General features: G+C 44.1%; 1 protein-coding gene across 1 annotated transcript in view; it reads left to right on the top strand.

Annotated features, from left to right (window-relative positions):
• The first annotated feature begins 3,182 nt into the window (after positions 1–3,182).
• Positions 3,183–5,578, top strand: part of LOC139407294 (serine/threonine-protein kinase PAK 5-like) — a 115,351-nt gene continuing 112,955 nt past the window's right edge. The window contains exon 1 of the mRNA XM_071150949.1: positions 3,183–3,350. The gene's annotated coding sequence lies outside the window, so the exon portion shown is untranslated. The remainder of the gene's footprint in view (positions 3,351–5,578) is intronic.

Genomic DNA, 5,578 nt, shown 5'->3' with positions numbered 1-5,578 from the left:
AGAGAGGTTAACAGGATAGTAATAGGGGTGGCAACAATTTCGGCAGATAATTTTAGAAAGAAAGGGTCCAGATTGTCTAGCCCGGCTGATTTGTAGGGGTACAGATTTTGCTGCTCTTTCAGAACATCAGCTGACTGGATTTGGGAGAAGGAGAAATGGGGAAGGCTTGTGCGAGTTGCTGTGGGGGTGCACCTGGGTAGCCAGGTGGAAAGCATGGCCAGTCGTAGAAAAATGCTTATTGAAATTCTCAATTATAGTGGATTTATCAGTGGTGACAGTGTTTCCTATCTTCAGTGCAGTGGGCAGCTGGGAGGAGGTGTTCTTATTCTCCATGGACTTTACAGTGTCCCAGAACTTTTTTGAGTTAGTGTTGCAGGAAGCAAATTTCTGCTTGAAAAAGCTAGCCTTGGCTTTTCTAACTACCTGTGTATAATGGTTTCTAGCTTCCCTGAAAACCTGCATATCACAGGGGCTGTTCGATGCTAATGCAGAACACCACAGGATGTTTTTGTGTTGGTTAAGGGCAGTCAGGTATGGGGAGCATTTCTTGAATGGGGCATGCTTATTTAAGATGGTTAGGAAGGCATTTAAAAAAAATAACCAGGCATCTTCTACTGACGGGATGAGATCAATATCCTTCCAGGATACCCCGGCCAGGTCGATTAGAAAGGCCTTCTCGCTGAAGTGTTTCAGGGAGCGTTTGACAGTGATGAGTGGAGGTTGTTTGACCGCTGACCCATTATGGATGCAGGAAATGAGGCAGTGATCGCTGAGATCTTGGTTGAAGACAGCAGAGGTGTATTTAGAGGGCAAGATGGTTAGGATGATATCTATGAGGGTGCCCGTGTTTACGGCTTTGGGGAGGTACCTGGTAGTTTCATTGATCATTTGTGTGAGATTGAGGGCATCAAGCTTAGATTGTAGGATGGCTAGGGTGTTAAGCATGTTCCAGTTTAGGTCGCCTAGCAGCACGAGCTCTGAAGATAGATGGGGGGCAATCAGTTCACATATGGTGTCCAGAGCACAGCTGGGGGCAGAGGGTGGTCTATAGCAGGCGGCAACGGTGAGAGACTTGTTTTTAGAGAGGTGGATTTTTAAAAGTAGAAGTTCAAATTGTTTGCGTACAGACCTGGATAGTAGGACAGAACTCTGCAGGCTATCTTTGTAGTAGATTGCAACACCGCCCCCTTTGGCAGCTCTATCTTGTCTGAAAATGATATCAATACAAACTGAAGGGGTTACTGGCTATCTACAAGTGTCTAGCTTATCTAATTAACTGGCTATGTTGGTCACAACGGTCATTTCTGTTTGAAAATTGAGAAAGAGGATAAGTTTAACCGTTTTTTGGGGCTCAAAGTCGACCGTTAACCCTATCAGTCCTGAGACTCCCACCAAAAATTCAGCTTTTCATTTATCTGACTTTTATTTATCTGCTGTACAGACCTTATATTTAGCTTCACAATGAAGTGTTTTACCATTTTCTTTTCAGGACAACCAGGGCTACAAGTAGAGTATCATTTAACATAGACAGTTGCATTCACGAGTGTTATTAACAAAGCAAAAACCTGAAAAAAATGTATATGAATGCTGTAAGAATAGAAATAGTTTGCATAGAGTGAAATAAAAATCCAACTCGTCAGTGACAACTGTGTGGAGTTTGTGACAGCAACTATGTGAGCTTATTACTGTCTTATAGACAATATTTCCTGGGATTTCCAATGACATTCTATGTAGAAGAACCATTTACCTTCTAACGATGCTTGTGTAGCTTGTGAGCTTGTGAACCTCAGCTTTTCATAGATAGCTTTTAATAGTGCATTCGGACTCTACAAACGTTTTTGTAAAAAAGAGACACCCGGGCCCCTTCGGGATCTGCCAGTTCATCCAGCTTCGTGATGGGACTCATTGGGTTAAAGCAAATTTCCTGCAAGTCTACACATTTTTCCATTGCTTATGATGTGTCCATATGCTCCCTGGGGGCCCCGACCTAATAAGAAATCGACCTGTTCTGAATATTGGGGGGATTTTTGCTCATGGATTTCACACTCTACAGTAGCAGGGTGAACTCTAGCGGTCTAGTTCAGTTTACTGAGTCCCACAGTTAGAATATGATCAACAGAGATACTGAATTGCCCAATTATCAATCCAATTAAACAGTGGCATATCTGGACTTATAATCAATCACTAAATTTAACCTCCAATAACAGACAACTGGCTAACATGGTTCATAGATAAACAGACTGAAGTCCTACAATTCATCCACCGCACTGATATTATGAGAACAAGTTGATGTTATAGACAGATCAAATAATGTGACCACTGATGCCGACCTTCAATGTCCCTGATCCTATAATCATACCATCATATCATTATTTCATCCAATCCTGTCATGTAACGGTCATATCATATCAATGGGTTGCATCGTCCTCAGAATTACAACTCGATCAGCCATCGGAGGTGTTTGACGCTGGCGTCGCCCCAGTGATGCGCCACCTGCAGCTTGCCAGCTGCGCCACATCAAAGCCAAACACACCATTGGTGTTGTCACTGGTTCACATTCAAACCCATACGTCATAGATGGACCACATTCCCCTTTTTTATTTATTTATTTTTATTTCCAGTGACGTTGCACATTTGGATATTCCCTCTCCACTCGCTAGCAATCTATTATTCTGACGTAACAAAACACCCATTCCAAATTCAGCCTATTTGTTGACCTACTAGAAGTCTTTGGAAGGACATGCAAATGCTGAATATGTCATGAACAGCTGCAACGTTGTATAATCAGGTAACCGATAATAGCGTTTGATAATACATTAACAAAAATAACGTCCAGTCCCCTAGACCATAGACCTATAATATTCTCTGTCACTTTGCTGCACGTTTCACAGTCCTTCACTGTCTGTCATTCAATCACCTCAAATCTAAAGGAGGCCGTTGCATTGAATATTGTGGCCATATCTGACAGAAAATAAAATATCAGCCTACATTATTTGGTTTAAATTGCATTATTGCCCCCCTAATATTTTGCGGCCGAATCCTCTTCCAGTTCAACCGCGCGCCGCTCTTAAAACACAGGTGCTCTAATTTCTGACGGTCTCTGCAAGCCCCACTCCCCTCCTCTCCACAACATCCCGGATGTAAGCCTGCACACTCTCTCTCTCTCACACACACACACACACACACACAGCGGTCGCTCCACACAGGACTGTACCGCGCAGCTCAGTAGCACCACGGAGCGACATTAACATGGCGCTGGCAGCCACATAACGGTACCCACCATAATAATCATAATACCTAGACCAAATACAGCGGCGGAACATGTGAGGGCGACAGCCTCAAGACAGCAGGTAGGTGCAATTCTAGTAATCGATAAACGCTCTGCGATGTGCCATTTTGTGAAATATGGTCGCTTCTTGCAGAACACCTCTCTCCCATTCATTAGCATAGGCTTATAGTCCTACAGTTAAACACCACTGGCACTGACAGCGGTTTGTTCTTCTCCACAAGACTGTCGGGAATAGCCTAAACAGATAAATATGTAGTTGGGAATGAGCGTATGTTATCATGGCTACAGGCTGCAGGATAGACTACTTGCAACGACCACTGTCCTTGGTGTTGAAACCGAAATGCTGTCTGCATTTTGTAAATATATGATAGTCAGTGAAGCAATCAATCAATGGAGTCTTAAGAAAACCGATGCTGGTTTGTTTTTAGGGGGTAATATCCATCAGCAGGGTTTGACATTATCCTTGGTTACAATAAGGATGTTCACCAATAGATGAGAGTTCAGTAGACTAGTACAGTAGGCCAGTACAGTAGGCCAGTACAGTAGGCTAGTACAGTAGGCCAGTACAGTAAGCTAGTACAGTAGACTAGTACAGTAGGCCAGTACAGTGGGCCAGTACATTAGGCTAGTACAGTAGGCCAGTACAGTAGGCCAGTACATTAGGCTAGTACAGTAGGTCAGTACAGTAGGCTAGTACAGCAGACTAGTACAGTAGACCAGTACAGTAGGCCAGTATAGTAGACTAGTACAGTAGGCCAGTACAGTAGGCCAGTACAGTAGGCTAGTACAGTAGGCCAGTACAGTAGGCCAGTACAGTAGGCTAGTACAGTAGGCCAGTACAGTAGGCTAGTACAGTAGACCAGTACAGTAGGTCAGTACAGTAGGCTAGTACAGGGGACCAGTACAATGGACCAGTATAGTAGGCTAGTACAGTAGGTCAGTACAGTAGGCTAGTACAGTAGGCCAGTACAGTAGGCTAGTACAGTAGGCCAGTACAGTAGGCTAGTACAGTAGGCCAGTACAGCAGACTAGTACAGTAGGCCAGTACAGCAGTCTAGTACAGTAGGCTAGTACAGTAGGCCAGTACAGTAGGCCAGTACAGCAGTCTCCTACAGTAGGCCAGTACAGCAGTCTAGTTCAGTAGACTAGTACAGTAGGTTAGTACAGTAGGCCAGTAGAGTAGGCTAGTACAGTAGGCTAGAGCAGGCTACTACAGTAAACTGGTACAGTAGGCCAGTACAGTAGGCTAGTACAGTAGGCTAGAGCAGGCTCCTACAGTAAACTGGTACAGTAGGCCAGTACAGTAGACCAGTACAGTAGGCCAGTACAGTAGGCTAGTACAGTAGGCTAGTACAGTAGGCTAGTACAGTAGGTCAGTACAGTAGGCTAGTACAGTAGGCTAGTACAGTAGACCAGCACAGTAGGCCGGTTCAGTAGGCCAGTACAGTAGGCTAGTACAGTAGGCTACAACAAGCTACTACAGTAAACTGGTACAGTAGGCCAGTACAGTAGACCAGTACAGTAGGCCAGTACAGTAGGCTAGTACAGTAGGCTAGTACAGTAGGCTAGTACAGTAGGTCAGTACAGTAGGCTAGTACAGTAGGCTAGTACAGTAGACCAGCACAGTAGGCTACAGTAGGCGGTTTGGTTGAACAAATGGTGAGTTTTAAAGTTCAATGCATCTCCAGGATTATAAGGTGTGTAGAGGAAAATTAAAAGTGGTATGCTGCTGGGGTCTAACCAAATCCTGCTACAAGGAACTGGATATACAAAGGAACAGAATGTAGCCTATTCTTCCGGAGTGTCATTGGCACATTAGTGCTGTTGCAAATCAATGACTGATAGGGGAAAAAACAGTAATAATAATAATAATAATATAATTACATCGTTTGCTCTTTTTCTATATTTGGCCTCTACATGTTTAGTGTGAGGATATCTCTGAGTTACTGCAGCTATTCTGTTGTGACTGTTTTCAACGGAGGTCCTGTGTCTCATCCTCAGCAGAAAGCCTTGATTCAGTAACACTCCTACCACATTCCTACTCCCTGTCCTTGTCCCTCTCCCAGTCCCTGTCCCCGTCTGTCCCCAACTGTGCCCAACCCTCAGACAAGGATAGGCCTTTTGCGGCTCAAGGCAACACACACACGCACATACAGTTGCCGGTTATCCAGTTGGTAATGTATTCAGCAGCGAGAACAACAGCTTTACATAATGATCAAAGCTTGAGGAGGCTCTGCGTACAGTAGGCCTAATAATAACCTTTGAAGTTATAAGAACATTAATTCCACT

The sequence above is a fragment of the Oncorhynchus clarkii genome, chromosome 4 (genome assembly GCF_045791955.1).
Source record: "Oncorhynchus clarkii lewisi isolate Uvic-CL-2024 chromosome 4, UVic_Ocla_1.0, whole genome shotgun sequence".
Classification (NCBI taxonomy): domain Eukaryota; kingdom Metazoa; phylum Chordata; class Actinopteri; order Salmoniformes; family Salmonidae; genus Oncorhynchus; species Oncorhynchus clarkii.
The sequence above is the reverse complement of the archived record's forward strand: the minus strand, read 5'-3'. Positions and strand labels throughout refer to the sequence as shown.